This window comes from Anomaloglossus baeobatrachus, chromosome 8, assembly GCF_048569485.1.
Source record: "Anomaloglossus baeobatrachus isolate aAnoBae1 chromosome 8, aAnoBae1.hap1, whole genome shotgun sequence".
In the NCBI taxonomy this organism is placed as follows: Eukaryota; Metazoa; Chordata; class Amphibia; order Anura; family Aromobatidae; genus Anomaloglossus; species Anomaloglossus baeobatrachus.
The window spans coordinates 127,865,929-127,885,495 of NC_134360.1; the positions used below are offsets into that span (position 1 = coordinate 127,865,929).

General features: G+C 48.4%; 1 protein-coding gene across 1 annotated transcript in view; it reads right to left on the reverse strand.

Moving 5' to 3' along the window:
• LOC142250045 (L-selectin-like) overlaps positions 1-19,567 on the reverse strand; it is a 286,541-nt gene that overhangs the window by 234,229 nt on the left and 32,745 nt on the right. The window lies entirely within an intron of this gene.

Here is a 19,567-nt window from a genome sequence, read left to right on the forward strand (position 1 = left end):
TCGTGTCAAGCTCTAATTTCGCCACAACAAAGGGCCACATCTACTCGCTCGCACGTCCTGTCCAAAATTCTTGGGGACCGCAGCTGTACACCGCTCTTGAACCAAGACCAGTCTCAACAGGTTGTTAGTTGGATAGCGGATAATGCTTCCAGTCAGATTGGCACCACCACAAACACTCTGTCTTCCACACGGTCAAGTGTCAGTAGCCGTGATACTGCACCGCACATTTCAGATCCTGATCCTCCTTCCTACCACCAAGCCGAGTACACGTCCACGGACATTACTGATCCCACACTTGGACACTCGGAAGAGCTGTTCACGTTTCCATTCGCACATTCTGGCCTCTCGCAAGCTCCTGTTGAAGTGGGTCATGAGGAGATCGTATGTACAGATGCCCAAATATTTGAGCAGCCACGTTCTCACGAAGTTGGCAACGTGTCTCAACAAGGGGTGGACGATGATGACACACAATTGTCAGGAAGTCAGGAGGAGGAGCAGGGTGCGGAAGATGAAGACGACGTGATGGATGATCCAGTAACTGACCCAACCTGGCAGGGGGATATGCAGAGCGAGGACAGCAGTCCACAGGGGGAAGGAGGCGTAGCATCCCAACAGTCAGTAAGAAGCAGGGTGGTGGCCCCAGGCAGAAGTCAGGCAACCGTTCCCCGGAACAACAACACGACACAAGGTGCCTGTACAAATGTTAGGTCTTCCCGAGTCTGGCAGTTTTTTAAGTTGGCTCCAGATGATTCTAAAAAGGCCATTTGCAACACCTGCCATGCCATCATCAGCAGGGGTACCAAAACTAGCAGCCTGACCACCACCAGCATGATCAGGCACATGTCAGCCAAGCACCCGACTTTGTGGGATGTACAACAGAGTCGAGGAGCAGTGCTTGCTGATGTCACTGCTACGTCTTCGCTTGTTGTGCATGCGAGCTAATCCCCTGTCCATGATGCCTGCGAACAAGCCTCCTCCGGCCCTGCACCTGCAGTTGCCCACGCAGAAATAGCACCATCATTAAGCACGTCCTTGTCCCAGCGCAGCGTTCAGTTATCCATTCAGCAAACCTTTGAACGCAGGCGCAAATACACTGCCAACGCCCCACATGCCACACTTCTAAATGCTAAGATTTCGCGACTGCTTGCGCTGGAAATGTTGCCTTTTAGGCTGGTGGAGACAGAAGCATTCCGCAACCTGATGGCGGCAGCTGTCCCACGTTACTCGGTCCCCAGCCACCACTATTTCTCCCGGTGTGCCGTCCCCGCATTGCATAACCACGTGTCACAAAACATCACACGTGCCCTGAACAACGCTGTTTCACCCAAAGTCCACCTAACCACAGACACGTGGACAAGTGCTTGTGGGCAAGGCCGCTACATCTCGTTGACGGCACACTGGGTTAATATTGTGGAAGCTGGGACCTAGTCTGAGCGAGGGACGGAACACGTCCTTCCCACACCAAGGTTTGCAGGCCCTACCTCAGTCAGGGTTTCACCCACACTCTACAGCTCCGGAATGTCATGGTCCTCAGCCTCCTCCTCCTCCTGCGCATCCTCATCCACTTTACCCTCCACACCAGTCCCAAGCTGGAAGCACTGCAGCACTGCCTCGGCGACGTGGCAACTGGCTGAGCTGAAGCTAATCTGCATAGGTGACAAACCCCACAATGCAGAAGAGGTGAGGACTAGAGATGAGCGAACCGGTCGTGGTTCGGCTCGAGTTCGACGAACCGAACTCGAACTGCATAGGAAACTATGGCAGGCAATCACAAACACATAAAAACACCTAGAAAACACCCTCAAAGGTGTCCAAAAGGTGGCAAACAACTCACAACACAACAAAAACACATGGGAAAGTGACAAGGACATATACTCATGCGAAAACAAAAGAGCTGGACAAGGAAAAAGGGGAGGACAAACAGATATATGAGTATATGCAAGGAAACATCGATGCCATTATTGTGCAACTTGAGCCCTGCTCATTTTAGGCTTCCAATCTGGATAAATTGCCTGAGCTTGCCACGTACGCCTTGGGGATCTTGTCGTGTCCTGCAGCCAGCGTTCTCTCGGAACCTGTCTTCAGTGCTGCTGGGGGTCTGCTGGCAGATAAGCAAACGTGTCTGTCCACTGACAATGTGGACATGGCTCTCAGAGGACTTTTCTTCCCCTGGGTCAGCCAGGCGAGGCGAAAGGCATGCGTATTTTTGAGAGTGCTTCATGCAAAGCATCTTTTTAATCTTGAAAATGGGGGTCAACTGATGCCAGTCAAGTGGGGTGTGTATGGCCCAATTAGTGGAAACGAGGGAGACTGTGGTTGGAGTCCCCTCGCTCTTGAAAAAAGAACCAAGATGAACAAGTCATGGCTCTCACAGGACTTTTCTTCCCCTGGGTCATCCAGGGGACGTGAAAGGCACGCGTATTTTTGAGAGTGCTTCATGCAAAGCATCTTTTTCTTTTTCCAAAGCGTTGTTAACTGATGCCAGTCAAGTGGGGTGTGTGTGGCCCAATTAGTGGAAACGAGGGAGACTGTGGTTGGAGTCCCCTCGCTTTTGAAAAAAGAACCAAGATGAACAAGTCATGGCTCTCAGAGGACTTTTCTTCCCCTGGGTAATCCAGGGGACATGAAAGGCACGCGTATTTTTGAGAGTGCTTCATGCAAAGCATCTGTTTCATTTTGAAAAGGGGGATCAAGTGATGCCAGTCAAGTGGGGTGTGTGTGGCCCAATTAGTAGAAACGAGGGAGACTGTGGTTGGAGTCCCCTCGCTTTTGAAAAAAGAACCAAGATGAACAAGTCATGGCTCTCAGAGGACTTTTCTTCCCCTGGGTCATCCAGGGGACGTGAAAGGCACGCGTATTTTTGAGAGTGCTTCATGCAAAGCATCTTTTTCTTTTTCCAAAGGGTTGTCAACTGATGCCAGTCAAGTGGGGTGTGTGTGGCCCAATTAGTGGAAACGAGGGAGACTGTGGTTGGAGTCCCCTAGCTTTTGAAAAAAGAACCAAGATGAACAAGTCATGGCTCTCAGAGGACTTTTCTTCCCCTGGGTCATCCAGGGGACATGAAAGGCACGCGTATTTTTGAGAGTGCTTCATGCAAAGCATCTGTTTCATTTTGAAAAGGGGGATCAAGTGATGCCAGTCAAGTGGGGTGTGTGTGGCCCAATTAGTGGAAACGAGGGAGACTGTGGTTGGAGTCCCCTCGCTTTTGAAAAAAGAACCAAGATGAACAAGTCATGGCTCTCAGAGGACTTTTCTTCCCCTGGGTCATCCAGGGGATGTGAAAGGCACGCGTATTTTTGAGAGTGCTTCATGCAAAGCATCTTTTTCTTTTTCCAAAGGGTTGTCAACTGATGCCAGTCAAGTGGGGTGTGTGTGGCCCAATTAGTGGAAACAAGGGAGACTGTGGTTGGAGTCCCCTCGCTTTTGAAAAAAGAACCAAGATGAACAAGTCATGGCTCTCAGAGGACTTTTCTTCCCCTGGGTCATCCAGGGGACGTGAAAGGCACGCGTATTTTTGAGAGTGCTTCATGCAAAGCATCTGTTTCATTTTGAAAAGGGTTGTCAACTGATGCCAGTAAAGTGGGGTGTGTGTGGCCCAATTAGTGGAAACGAGGGATACTGTGGTTGGAGTCCCCTCGCTTTCGAAAAAAGAACCAAGATGAACAAGTCATGGCTCTCAGAGGACTTTTCTTCCCCGGGGTCATCCAGGGGACGTGAAAGGCATGCGTATTTTTGAGAGTGCTTCATGCAAAGCATCTTTTTCTTTTTCCAAAGGGTTGTCAACTGATGCCAGTCAAGTGGGGTGTGTGTGGCCCAATTAGTGCAAACGAGGGAGACTGTGGTTGGAGTCCCCTCGCTGTGTTTTACATGATTTTCGAAGGGCATGACATGCCTAAGAGTTTCATCATCTGCAACTTGTTGGCAACAGAAAGGCTGCCTTTACACCCTTTTGAGACCGAGGATTTTCGAGACCTTATGCCCATTGCAGTGCCCCAAGAGCCGATGGCCAGTCGTCACTCCTTCTCCAAGAAAGGCGTGCCCGCGCTACCACAGCAGGTCGCACACAACCTCACCGATTCCTTGAGAAACTCTGTGTGTGACAGGGTGCATTTCACCACAGATACTTGGACCAGTAAGCATGGACAGGGGAGTTACATGTTGCTGACTGGGCACTGGGTAACTATGGTGAGAGATGGAGAAGGGTTTGCTGTACAAGTCTTGCCGTCCCCACGACTTGTGTGTCAATCCTTCCTCTGTATGTACAAGTTCCTCCACTGCTTCTGCCTCCTTAACCTCGTGTGGGTCCTCCACTTCGGCCCAAACCCTGTGTGGTCAGGCCACCCTTCCTTGTAACTGCGCCCAAGGAATCCCACACACCTCCTTACTATGCTGGCAGCAGAGCTCAAGGCCATCAGGCGGTCAAATGTTTACTTTGAAATGTAGTGGAAATGTGAGACACCACTGAGGAATTGTGGACGGCTAGCTCTGGAGAGTGAGACCGAGTTTCATCAATGGTTGTCTCCACTCAACCAGCAGCCAGGGAAGGTCGGGTGCGACAATGATGCAAACCAGTCTGCGACCCTTCTTCAGGGAATTGTGACACACGTGCCTTGTATGGCTCACGTGTTGAACCTGGTTGTCCAGCAATTTTTAAAACACTAGCCCAGCCTACTTGGTCTTCTGAAGAGGGCACGGTGTAACGCCTGCCTGGATCGACACACTCAGATGGGCTGTAAAGGATAGGCTAGAGGCAAGCCACTCACCAAGCTGGACACCCAGAACCCTGAAACCCTTTAACCCCTATACAGTGATTTGGAATTACACAGGGCCCAAGTTGATCAATACCTGTGGAAGGCTGCAGTTCCAGAGAATAGTAGTCATGCAAGGTCAAAAACATTAATTGAGGAAGAGGAACAGAATGGGATGGCCAGGACTTAATCAGAAAACAAGCAGAGGTGAAATGCGGATCGGCCAACGAGGTACATAAACAGCAAGCAGGAAAAGTAGTCAGGTAACAAGCACACAAACTCATAAAACTGAACTGGGGGTAAGAGTAACAAGAGGTTCATAGCTTTGTCTGGCAGTGGTCTGCAGACAGGAGGGGCCTAAAAAAGGGTGTGGTGTCTTCCCATTGGTTGTAGCTGAATGATGGTACTTCATCTGTGAGATACACAACCACAGGCTGAATGTAGGTGGTGGGTATCTGTCAAGGTAACGCAACCCAGTGGGTGACCATAACCTGCGTCCAACTGCGCCGCAGGCATCGACTCCTTTCCCATCATCAGCACTATGCACGAAAGGAACACGTTGTCACCTGGCGACCGGAGTACAAATTGATTGAGTGGACTACGTTGGTGACTTAACAGCCGTGTGCGGCAATGATGCAAACCTGTCTGCGGCCCTTCGTCAGGGCAATGTGACACACGTGCCTTGTATGGCTCACGTGTTGAATCTGATTCTGCAGCAATTTTTAAAATACCATCCCGGCCTACATGGCCTTGTGCAGCGGGCACGCTGCTATGTGCTCACTTTCATCCTTCGCACCCAGCAGCTCAACAACTTTCATCGCTCCTGAAGTCTTAGGGTCTGGCGGTTAAACGCCAGAAATGCGATGTTCCGACATGCAGGAATTGGAATCTGCACATGTTGCAGCGTGTGTGGCAGCACCGCAGAGCCCTGCTGAAATACGGTATGACGTATACCCTGGGATAACTTGATCCAGAGGTGGTGCAGATCACGCTGCTGGAGTGGTGTCAGATCAAGGACCCATGCACCCTTCTACACAGTGTACAAATGTCGACGAAGATGTTTAGCACTGGCGATGCCATTCTCAGCGTGACAATTCTGGTCATCTACAAGATGGAGCACACTGTAAGCATTATTCGGAGTCAGGTGTTGGTCCAAGAGGAAGGTGAGGAAGTACAGGAGGAGTCATATGCAGAAGGGATAATAAGATCTACAAGGTCCATACGGTGAGCGGCACCTAGGCGGCAGTCATGGTGGGGGATAGGGATTAACAAGGGCGCATAGTATCAGCAAAAATTGTTGAGGAAGGTGCAGGAGCCCATGAAGAAATGGAGGACGAACTTGCGATGGACATGGAAGACTCAGCAGATGAGTGAGAGCTTGCTCACATTTCGGTTGTGCAAGGTTGGGGGGAGAGGGCAAAGGAAGGAGGCACGATTCTCACCTCTCTACCACCAACACACCAAGGACTTGGTCCTCCTGGATGCACAAGACACATGAGCGCCTTCTTGCTGCACTACCTACAACATGACCCTCGGATTGTACGAATTCGAAGTAATGCTAACTACTGGGTTGCCACACTGTTAGATCCCTGGTACAAGACAAAATTTGGCGAAATAATTCCTGCCATAGAAAGGGACGCACGTATACAGGAGTATCTGCAGAAGGTGGTACGGATTCTTAGATCTGCTTTTCCAGTAAACACCAGTGCTGCACAGAGTGAATCTCAACGCTTTGTCATGGATAGGAGGAAATGGTCTTTTACTTGTCCACATCTGAGGGACCGAGGGCTGGCTACTGTGCTGAGATGGCATTGAGTACGGTGTCCCTGCAGAGTTGTGTCACGGGCGGAGGATGGGACGCCGCGCTCTCCCTCTGCTCGGGTCCGGCGGGCACTGCGGCCTGCTGCTGCCGCTGCTCGGTGGCTCGAGCGATGGGCCGGATCCCGGGGACTCGAGCGGCGCTCCTCGCCCGTGAGTGAAAGGGGGTTGTTGGGTGTGGGGATTGTTTATTGTCCGTGACGCCACCCACGGTTGTGGTGATTTGTTGGCACCACCGCTGCTCTGTATGGGGATCCCGGGAAGGATGGTATGGAGCAGCCAGTTGTTGTGTTGCCCCTCCGTGGGTAGGGGTTGGTGATCCCGGGGCCCAGTGATGAGGTGGGAGATGCAGGGCTTGGTGGGCGCAGAGACGCGGGGGCAGCGCTGTGCCTTGCGGCACGATGGTACTCACTCAGCCAGAAATCAGGACACAGTTCTTAGTAAAACACTCGGCTGGATGGACGGGTACCCACAGACGGCTGCGGTTGCTGTTTCTCCCCTGACGCAGTTTGGTGGTGTAAGTCCTTTCTTCCACTCCCGTACACCCTTCTCCTGCACTCCGGCTTCCAGCTGGCTCCCCGACTCTGTACCGGGGGGCCACTGCCCAGCCCCGGCTACCTGCGGTTCCACCAGCTGTCTCCCCGGCTCCCTGCAGACGGCACCTAGCGTCTGCCGGACTCTCTGTACGAGGCCCTAGGCTCCAACCTAGGCCCCTGGCTATGTCTGCCTCTCTGCAGACCTTCTCTCTTCCTCTCCTAGGACTTGACTGGGCTTGTTTCCTGCCTCAGGCCAGCTCACTCCAGGGTGGGCGTCCCCATCCCTTGACTCCGCCCACCTGGTGTGTCAGTCTGAGCCCGAGGCAGAAAGCAGGTCACTTTGGGGATGTCTGCTGTGAACTGCTGGGGGTGCGGGTGTGTGTTGTTACCTGTGTCCCCTGGCTTTTCCAGGGCAACACATTCCCCCTTAGCAAAATGCAGACCGTCCTCGGGCTGCCCGTCCATCACCGGTTTTATTTTTCTTTTAAACTGCAAAAGATCAAAACATTAACACAAGCATTTTCAACCCTCCCAAAACGGGATGCACATTACTTTAACGTTGCAGTAACAGTCCAACACTTTTAATAATAACAGTATAACAGGTCCTTCGGTCACCCACCCAAACAACCTAGCCTTGGTGCTGCCCCTAAAACCCAGGCAGCACCCCTTGACCCCAGTCCAGGAACGGCTCCAGATTGGTCAACGGGACCGGTACTTCGCTGCCGTTGCGGCCGGGCGGACTGCCGGAGCCGTCGTCATCTCCGTCGCGGCCGGGCGGACTGCCGGGGCCGGTGGCAGGGCGGTGACAAAGGTGAGGCCTGGGGACCCCAGGTCTGGGTCCTCCCCCACAGACGCTGCGGGCTCCGCTACCGGTAACAGGGGTAACGGGTCAGTGCATCACTGCGGCGGCCTCTTCCAGGAACCAAATGCTGGCAGAGTCCTGGCGTCCCTGCTTCCAGAGCCGCGGTTCACATGCGGCCGGACGCCATCCCGTCCCCCTTAGCCTCTTTTTAGCACTTCCTTCTTCGGGGGGCGGGGCTCCACTTTCGCGCCTCTCCTGCTCGGGGAAGACGCGCGAGCGGGAAATTTTCGCGCCCAAGATGGCGGTTTTACAAATTTTTCGGCCGGACACCTCCGGCAGTCACAAGGCGCACCTCTACCCAACGGCAGAGCGGTAAGATCCTGTTCGTGACGCCAAGTTGTCGCGGGCGGAGGAGGGGACGCCGCGCTCTCCCTCTGCTCGGGTCCGGCGGGCACTGCGGCCTGCTGCTGCCGCTGCTCGGTGGCTCGAGCGATGGGCCGGATCCCGATCGATCGGCGCTCCTCGCCCGTGAGTGAAAGGGGGTTGTTGGGTGTGGGGATTGTTTATTGTCCGTGACGCCACCCACGGTTGTGGTGATTTGTTGGCACCACCGCTGCTCTGTATGGGGATCCCGGGAAGGATACCTGTGGCTACCTGTGGTTCCACCAGCTGTCTCCCGGCTCCCTGCAGACGGCACCTAGCGTCTGCCGAACTCTCTGTACGAGGCCCTAGGCTCCAACCTAGGCCCCTGGCTATGTCTGCCTCTCTGCAGACCTTCTCTCTTCCTCTCCTAGGACTTGACTGGGCTTGTTTCCTGCCTCAGGCCAGCTCACTCCAGGGTGGGCGTCCCCATCCCTTGACTCCGCCCACCTGGTGTGTCAGTCTCAGCCCGAGGCAGAAAGCAGGTCACTTTGGGGATGTCTGCAGTGAACTGCTGGGGGTGGGGGTGTGTGTTGTTACCTGTGTCCCCTGGCTTGTCCAGGGTGACACAGTTGCACTTTTGGTCATATACCAAATGAGTTGAAAAAGGACAGATGCTGGTGGAAAGGGGAACAGGTGTGTTGGAAAGGGGAAAAAAGTTTTTGTCCGTGGGTTTGTTGGTTAAGCAAAAGTAACATTTGATGAAGAAACACCATCTGTTACGGTGGGACTGTCAGATTTGGATAAGGTGGTATACACTATGTTACCGCTATATAACGAAAATTAATAAGAAAAGAAAGAGAAAAGTATATATCCCCATCAGCAGTCAATGTCCACCATGCTCCCAGATGGAAAAGGAGAGATTGGCAACGCGAAGGTTAGGTGGAGGATACAGATCTGTGTGGCTATGAAACTAATAGTTGCCTGAACAGAGTTAGACGCCACTTGGATCTTGAGACTGGGAGCCCTGTTAGCGTCACAGGGTCCACACGCCCACCCAGCCCAGGAACTCCCTGTTAACATCACAGGGGCCATTCAGTATGCTGACCGTGTGCATTGGGGCCACACCTGTGGACAGCAGGCGCATCAGCAGCAGCAGGCCTGTTAATGCCACTGGGCTGCACAAGCAGGACTTGTAGGACAGGAGTTGGTCTTAACCGTTCTGCGTTACCAACTGTGGTGGCGGCCTGCATCGACGCCCTATCCCTGCCTACCTCTGGCCTAAAGCCGCAAAGCGTTCAACACATGGAGGTGTGCTCTTTCGGAGCATAATAGAAGACTGCGCACCTCCTTGTTGGCTCCAGCCCGTTTTATAACCTGGGTCCGCCCCAAACCAGGGTGGACCACAATGCACCTCCTGGAGACAAAAGCAGAGTGACACGTCATGAGTGGCATAACTACCGTCCTATTTGGAACCGCAACTTCAATAATGACCTCATGGCTGCCACGACACAAACACCTCACCAGTCATCGTCTGACCATCAATAATGAGGTGACAAGTCATAGGGGCGGGCCTCTGCAAGCCATTTGGGAGTGGCCTGGCCACATCGTCAGGACACCTGATGCTCTGTGGTCTATATGGGCCCCCCACATCAGGGGCAGGGCCAAAGAGTTCATTACCGGACCTAGTCTCTGATGCAGTAAGTGCCTGAGCATGGTCAGTTGCATGAAATACAGTCTCTGAAAAAAGACTATCAGCTTTAGAATGGTGTCTAGGCACAAAACAGGACTTAGACCCGGCACGGAATGCAAGTACCTGTGCAAAGAGGCTTTTCACACTAAGTGTGGAAGCATGCGCTGTATCTCGAAATGAAGACTTAGCCTCAGGAATGGCACAGTCAGGCTGAGCATACTCACTAGGCGAAATACTGTAGTTAGGCTGCAGCTGGGGCAAATCGGCACACGCATGCACACTAGCTGCCTCTCCACACTTAGACGTGGAGGAGAAATTGCTCTTCGGGTGTGGACTTGGAGATGCTGTCTATGAACAGAAGGAAAAGCTAAAGGAAGCCTCACTTTCTATCCCTCCGAATTATCAAATGCAGCAATGAATTTCCTGAGTTTGCTATAACATTAGCGTAGCAAAATGTGCATGAGGGTGTCATGCAGAGGTGCTAGAAATAGCTTGGCACCAGTGGGGCACGAATGGAAGTCCAACAGCCACTTTTAGGATGCAACTAAGTTTCCTCAGTGTTTGCTAGTATAATGGCTTAGTAACAATGAGTTTGAGTGTGCAATGCAGGCAGACGTGCTGCAAATATCTTTGCACTAGTGGGACAATACAGAAGTCCAACAGCCACTTTTAGGATGCCACTAAGTTCACTCAGTGTTTGCTAGTATAATGGCTTAGTAACAATGAGTTTGAGTGTGAAATGCAGGCAGACGTGCTGCAAATATCTTTGCACTAGTGGGACAATACAGAAGTCCAACAGCCACTTTTAGGATGCCACTAAGTTCACTCAGTGTTTGCTAGTATAATGGCTTAGTAAAAATGAGTTTGAGTGTGCAATGCAGGCAGACGTGCTGCAAATATCTTTGCACTAGTGGGACAATACAGAAGTCCAACAGCCACGTTTAGGATGCCACTAAGTTCACTCAGTGTTTCCTAGTATAATGGCTTAGTAACAATGAGTTTGAGTGTGCAAAGGGCAGGAGGGTACAGTGGCAGGGTTGTGGGTCTCTGGGTAGAGGAAAGGAAGCCTGCCTTTCTATCCCTCCTAATGAGGAAATGCAGCGAGGAAATCCCTGACCTTAGCTACACAGACGCTGTCATCTCGTGTAGCTGTTAAACTCTGTTTTCACGGACCTGTCACCTATGGCTCTGACCCTGCCGGTATGAGCCCTTAAAAGGACTGATAGAAACTTCTATCCCTATTCTGTACAGCGCTGTGTATGGAGCGTACACAGCAGTATCGGAGATAGGAGCTGCGCCAGTGATGACTGACACCAAGGACGCAGAAGGCAGATAATGGCGTGCTGGAGGAAAATGGCCGGTTTTATAATGCAGGGACATGTGACATGGACATCCTATCACACATGCCGTTGCTTCTCTGGCTAAAAGTCCACTTAGCTGTGTGTGTGTCTGGGATTGGCTGACATGCTGGCCCGCCCCACTACCCGTGCGCACTTAGGGAAGGAAGACAAGAAAAAAAAAAAAAAATGGCGATGTACAGCAGTGATCTGAATGCGCTGTTCCCGCACACTATACACTGAAATGTCATAATAGTGTGAGTCACAGTCACAGAGTGACTTACACTATTACAGCGGAAAGCCAGCTAGGAATTAGCTGGTCTTTTTGCTGCTAGAACCGTTCTCGAACGAATCTAGAACTATCGAGCTTTAGCAAAAAGCTCGAGTTCTAGTTCGATCTAGAACAGCCCCCAAAATCACTCGAGCCGCGAACTGGAGAACCTCGAACCGCGAACCACGCTCAACTCTAGTGTGGACAGCTCTGAAACAGCAGGCAGATCACTGGCTCACACCTCTGAACCTAAAGCCAGGAAAGGTCGTGTGTGACAATGGCCGGAACCTGGTGGCGGCTTTGAGGCGAGGCCAGCTGACACATGTTCCATGCGTGGCCCATGTGCTCAACCTCGTGGTTCAGCGGTTTCTAAAGTCATACCCAGAGCTGTCTGATCTGCTGGTAAAAGTTCGCCGCATGTCTGCACATTTTCGAAAGTCACCTACTGCTTCAGCCGGCCTTGCCGGCTTTCAGCGTCGTTTGCATCTTCCGGCTCACAGACTGGTGTGTGATGTCCCCACGCATTGGAATTCAACTCTGCACATGTTGGTCAGGGTATGTGAGCAGAAGAGGGCAGTTATTGAGTACCTGCATCACCTAAGCCGTCAGGAAATGGGTCAAACTCCACACATAACACCTGAGGAGTGGAGATGGATGTCCGACCTATGTACCATTTTCCAAAACTTTGAGGACTCCACCAAGATGGTGAACGGCGATGACGCCATTATTAGCGTCACCATACCGCTTTTCTGCCTTCTAAAATGGTCTCTGCTCAAAAACAAACATGATGCATTGCAGGCGGAGCGCGATGAGTTGGAGCAAGAAACAGCAGTGGGTGTAGGTGATAACACACAGCCCAGCCTCGTCTCATCACAACGTGCAGTGGAGGACTATGACGAGGAGGAGGATGAAGACATGGAGCAACTCACCGGCCAAATTGAGGATATGACATGCACACCAGTCATATCCTCGGTTCAGCGTGGCTGGCCAGGGGACAGGGTAGATGAGGAGGAGGAGGAGGAGGACAGCATGTTCAGTCATCGTGATGGTCAGGATACTGAAGTGATGGCTGTTAAGAGTCTGGCGCACATGGCTGACTTTATGGTAAGCTGCCTGTCTCGTGACCCTCGCGTTAAGAACATCTTGGCCGACAATCATTACTGGTTGGTAACACTGTTAGACCCACGCTACAAGGAGAACTTTACGTCTCTTTTTCCCAAGGTGGAGAGGTCAGCCAAAATGCAGCAGTTCTGGAAGGCCATAGTCACGGAAGTAGGCAAAGCATTCCCCTCACAAAACGCTAGTGTCATAGGTCAGGAATCAGTGGACAACCAAGGCAAACAGCCGAGAGGGGCACAAGTCCAATCCGCCAGAGGTAGGGGAACAGTCTTTAAGATGTGGGACAGTTTTCTCAGCCCCTCACGTACCACAGCCCCTGAGGTGCGGGGTAGTGCCACAAGAAATCCTAAGTTTGCCCAGATGCTCAAGGAGTACCTTGCAGATCGAGCAACTGTACTCCGACATTCCTGTGCCTTACAATTATTGGGTATCCAAGCTGGACACGTGGCATGAATTGGCTCTCTACGCCTTGGAAGTCCTGGCCTGCCCTGCCGCTAGCGTTTTGTCAGAGCGTGTTTTTAGTGCCGCAGGTGGAATCATTACAGATAAACGCACCCACCTGTCAACTGAAAATGCTGACAGGCTGACTCTGATCAAGATGAACAAGGGTTGGATTGGGCCAGACTTCACCACACCACCAGCAAATGAGAGTGGAATTTAAATTTTGTAACGGGAATTTGCCATGTACCTCCACTCACCTATGGGTACACACTTCTGGACTTTGGATAATCGCTGGACTGCTCCTCCTTCTCCTCATGCGCCACCATGATGACCGTTACAATAGTTAGGCCGTTGTTTCAGGTATACCCCCAGTGGTAAATTTTTTTGCCCATTCTTTCAGAATGGACATTACAACGACAGGAGACCCGCTCCTTTGCAATGGGAACAATGTTTTGAGGCCCTCATGCACGTCTCTATCCAGGGATAATGTGGAGCTTCCCAATTTTTGGCTGCCCTGCCAAAGGGCTATACTACAATAGACCCACTTACTTACAATGGGCACTTCAGGTTTACAGGCCCTCATGCACGTCTCTATCCAGGGACAATGTGGAGCTTTCCAATTTTTGGCTGCCCTGCCAAAGGGCTATACTACAATAGACCCACTTCCTTACAATGGGCACTTCAGGTTTACAGGCCCTTATGCACGTCTCTATCCAGGGACAATGTGGAGCCTCCCAATTTTTGGCTGCCCTGCCAAAGGGCTATACTAAAATAGACCCACTTCCTTACAATGGGCACTTCAGGTTTACAGGCCATCATGCACATCTCTATCCAGGGACAATGTGGAGCCTCCCAATTTTTGGCTGCCCTGCCAAAGGGCTATACTAAAAGAGACCCACTTCCTTACAATGGGCACTTCAGGTTTACAGGCCATCATGCACGTCTCTATCCATGGACAATGTGGAGCCTCCCAATTTTTGGCTGCCCTGCCAAAGGGCTATACTAAAATAGACCCACTTCCTTACAATGGGCGCTTCAGGTTTACACGTCTGTATGCAGGGGCATTGGTGAACCTCACAATTTTGGACTGCCCTGGCAAAGGAAAATACTACAAAGACTCACTTCCTCAAAATGGGCACATTAGACTCAAGAGGCCTTCATGTACGTCTCTTCTCAGGGACATCGGAGTGCCACACAATGTTTTCACGTAAAATCTTTCATGTAATCTCAAAAAGTAACATACACCAGCTCTATCTCACTATTGGGTATGTGCCCTTAACATTTCCACCATGAAAATTCATTTTGGTGTCATTTTGGAAGGTTTTCTGGTGAGTCGGTAAAAATGGCGTAAAACTCGGATAAAATTGTTCACAGCTGTGACTTTTGAGTGATAAATGCTTCAAGGGGTCTTCCCCATGCTGTTGCCATGTCATTTGAGCACTCTTCTGAGACTTTTGTGACATTTTTAGGGTTTCTACATGCTGCCGGGGGTCATTTCAGAAAAATACTCGGGTCTCCCATAGGATAACATTGGGCACCCGAGCTTTTTGGTACTCGCTCATCACTAAGATTACCAATCATAAAATATTTTATTCCTTTAATCCACTAAACATCATAATCCTAAACAAGCCAGATGTTCCTTTTTTTTACCAGGTTTAATCTTGTTGTCACTTAGCATCCTACAGTTAAAAACGTTTAAAGCTGGTGCTTTCTCTCGGAGTTTCCTTGTGAAAAGTAGTTCTGAGGACTCTGTTCCTCTATTTTACAAGAAAGGGTGGTTGTCTCCACCGTGTTCTCTGATTTTGAGGGTGAGGTGTTGAAGGCTCAGGGGGACACCCCTGCTGCTTGTCCTTCAAGGAAATTATTTGCGCCTTTACATTTCCACTAATAAATTTTAGGGGAGCATCATAACTCGGTTCTTGGTCACTGAGGTAGTAAAGTGACCCTTGACCTACTTTCTCACTCATTTTAGTGGCCAAGGTTGTTTTAGGATGTGGTTGATTTTAAGTCAACCTGTAATGTTTGTGCGCTTTCTACGTCCTAGCATACTCAACCATCCAGGTCTCTCCTTTTGTTGGCTATACATGATAGACAATGGATTGTATTACTGAACTTCCTGGATCCACTGGAAAAACTGTAATTTTAGCAGTGGTGGATAGATTTAGTAAAATGGCACACTTTATTGCCTTACCTGCTCTCCCTAACACTAACACTTTAGCTGAAGTGTTTGTCACTGAGATCGTGAAGCTTCACAGGGTTCTCTCAGATGTAATGTCAGAGCGGGGGACCCAGTTTGTATCTATATTTTGGAAAGCATTTTATTCTCATCTGGGGGTACATCTATCCTTTTCTTTCACCTCTTTGTCTTACCTTACTCATGTTGTTTTATTGCGGTAGTGAGATTAGCCTCATTGGCCTTCACACTAGTCAGGGTGAGGTCAGCGCCAGTGGGGGCCTAGGCACATTACAGTGCATGGGGGCAAGGACCCGTATATGGACATTAGGGAGTGTAGAGATCAGTCTCAGGTGAGTGTAAGAAGATGTTTCAACTCCCTTCTTCCTATTGCCAGGGCCTTCCATTGTACTTCTTCGCTTGTTTTTCCTTTGTGCTGCGCTACTTGCTGGGTGTTCTCTCTTGGCTTGACATCTGAGCATTCAAGCACCCTGCAATACTTGGCACTGCTTGTTACTCAATTGAGCACCCCAAAACTCGATCGAGTAATGAGCACTGCCGAGCACGCTCACTCATCACTGGTAGATACATATACCAAAAGATGTACAGCAGTATTTGCAACGAAAGTTGTTCCTACAAAGTATTGACTTAGTGGTACTGAAGAGAGATTCACACCACAATTTTCAAATTTATATTTCTTAAATTTTTAGAAAACCAAGTATCATTTCCTTTGCACTTCACAAGTCCTTGCTACTTAGTATTGGTATATCACATAAAATCCTAATAAAATACTTTTAAGTTTGTGGGTGTAAAATGAACAAATGTGGAAAAGGGGCATTAATACTTTCTCAAGGCACTGTATGATAACTTTGCTGAACCGCATGCCTTAACTGTTTCTATCTCCTCTTTTTTCTAAAAACCTTCTATAACTATTAAATCTCTAATATGTATACACCTATGAAAGACACAATTGGTGAAATGCACGTTCTCTCTTTTAAAACCGCATTATCTACTAATAAATACCAATTAAAATAAAATGAAATATAACATATTAACCTTTCTAGTTATTTTTAGTATACAATAGTTGATGCCTATCCAATTTAAACATTTGCAAAAAAGATTCACCGATAAATAGTTCACAATAATTCCTTTCTCTCAGTCTCAATTCTTTAGATTGTATCAAAAAGTCATCATGAGAATTATTTGTGCGTTCTGAACAGATAAATTGGTGAAATTGAAGAATGTCTAATTTCACCTTCTGAAATGTATTCAATGTTCTGGGGTGAATAAAATATATCTGTAAGGCTGCTTTCACACATCCGGTTTTTCCTGTGCGGCACAATACGGCGCTCTGCAGGAAAAATGCAACCATTTGTTTTTGCCGCCAGTTGCGGTTTTTCCTGCATAGACTTACATTAGTGCCGTATTGTGCCGCATGGGGTTGCGTTCCGTCCGTTTTTTGCCGCATGCGGCAGATTTAGCCGATGCGGCGGCCGGATGGAACGTTGCCTGGCACGTTTTTTTGTCCGGCAAGAAAAACCGCATCGCTCCGCATCCGGCCGATGCAGCGCGATTTGCAATGCATGCCTATGGATGCCGCATGGCCGTCTTGCGGCAAAAAACGTATCCGGCCGCCACATGCGGTTTTTTCCACTGCGCATGCTCAGTGGCCTGCGGCAAAAACCGGACGGGCCACATGTAAAAAACTTATGCAAAGGATGCGGTTTTGTCGCCGCATCCGTTGCATAGGTTTTAGAGTCGGATTGGCCGGCTCTGCTAAAACCGGAGGTGTGAAAGCAGCCTAAGAGATCATTGCATCTTGGTTTTTACATTTTACACAGCATCCAAACATTTTTGGAATTGGGGTTGTAATATTACTAGGAAATGTTATGTAACCAACAATTATATTTCTTTTTCAATTACCTTTCATTAGAGAAACACATGGTTCAAAAATTGTATTTTTGGAACCAATCACAGGAAATGTAAGATCTGCTTGGCTTAAGAATTGCTGTATCATTACCAGTGTATGTATAGAGAGTTTTCCTCATACCTTTCTCATATTGTCACCACTTATTATTAATTTTCACAAATGATAACATCTTATAAAAAAATTGAGACAATATGGGATTACCAACATATGTGGCAAGTGTTTCCATATAGTTCCATTCATTTAAAGGTCATGCATATAATGTTTGCCCTGTCAGTCAGTATGTATCAGAATAACGTTTTCTATTGTGATATAGAATAGTGTGATAGACTATTTATCTCTATTACATACCAAGATATACAGTAAAAAATATAGGGAGCAAAAAATCTTTTATTTTTTTTCTGGCATATCCCATTGTATAGTGGCATGTAAAAGTTTGGGCATCCCTGGTCAAAATTACTGTTATTGTGAAAAGTTAAGCAAGTTAAAGATGACTAGATCTCTAAAAGGCACAAAGTTAAAGATGTGACATTTCCTTTGTATTTTGCTGTAAAAAAAGATAAAAATGAAAAGAGGATGGCTTCTACAAATGGATAATGATCAGAGTCGGACTGGAGTGTCTGGGGCCCACCAGAGGAATTGACTCCAGGGACCCACCCTACAGCGATATGCAAATACCTGTTAGCCGTTATCCCTGCAGTTTATAATGGAAAGGCTCGGGGCCCCTCAGAGCATGGAGACCCAGTCTGCCCACTCTAATGCTGGGACTGAGAAACACCCCTGCCCAGCCCGCAGTAACAAGTCCACGGTACCCCACACAATATAAAGCATGGGGGCCCACTGGGGACCGAGAGCCCAACGGAGGATTCCCCGGTGCTCCGGTGGGCCAGTCCGACACTGATAATTATCCTAAACACACATCAATATCCACAATAGATTACCTCAAAATGTGCAAGCTGAAGGTTTTACAATGGCCTCACAGTTCCCTGATCTGAATATCATTGAAAATCTGTGGCTAAACTTCAAAAGAGCAGTGCACGCAAGACGAGCCAGGAATCTCACAGAACTGGAAGACTTTTCCAAGGAAGAATGGATGACAATCCCTCAAACAAGAATTGAAAGACTCTTGACTGCTACTAAAAGTGTTTACAAGCTGTGATACTTGCCAAAGGGAGTGCTACTAGAAACTAACCTTACAAGGTGCCTAAACTTTTGCATTGCCTCATATTCCTTTTTTTTCTTAATTTTAAAATTTAAAAGATGAAAATATTTTTTTTTTACCCAAAATACAAGGAAATGTGTAAACTTTATGCATTTAAGAAATAATTTAATCATTTTGCTTAATTGTTCACAATAACAGTTATTTTGACCAGGGGTGAATGCCCCTGTATGTCCATTCAGTGGGATATGTTGCAGACTTCCTTGGGAGGTATACATTGGAAACTTGTCATGTCCTATATGTCGAACAGAGGTTTAAAATGTGCATGTGTATAGAGTTTTAAATGTACATGCAGCACAGATATTGCCACTAGGAATGTGGAAAACACATTCAGGAAGTGGTGTTATCTAGGTATTTCTTAGCTCCACACCCTTCTTCTTCTCACGACTACTGTGAATTGTAAGAATGACAGAGGAAATCAACAAAATCTACTCACACTTCATATCATTACAACTAAATCTCATGAGATCCTTATATCTCTGTAGTGAAACGGATATAAAGACTAAAGCAAAAATGTTTAAAACTAATGTTACGGTGACATATTCCTTGGTTTCTTTTATGTTCTTAGCCTGTTATGTGGTTTCCTCTTCTCATTATCATACTTTTCTATCTACTGCAATTTCCCTGTAAGTTTGAGAAATAAAGTTTTCACAGCAATCTTTTTTTGGGTGAAGCTTTGTAGCAAAAGTGTGAAAATATGAAAGAAAAATGATTGGAATAAGATAGTAAACGCAACTTCAGGGTTTTTAAAGGGGTCCTACTGCGTCATACTTAAAGGGGTTGTCCAATTCCTGGTAATCCTTTTTTAAATGTTAAGTAAAAAAAGAAAATACAGCTCACCTTCATACTTAGGGTCAGGCATGCAAGGACCATAGGAAGTCCGTGTGACCACACGTGGGCAAATGGAAAAAAAAGGAGGAAACGTACAACTCCTAAAATTCCAGTTTATTTGTAAAAAAATCAAAAAATGTCTAATTCATATAGCGTAAAAATGACGTTCTTTGTCAAAGCTAGTGAAACAGTTATTTGCATCTCAAATAAATATGTCAGAACACACCAATCAAAATATGTTTACACAGTCACATGGTATAAAGCGATAATGAACAGGTAGGAAAAATACAAA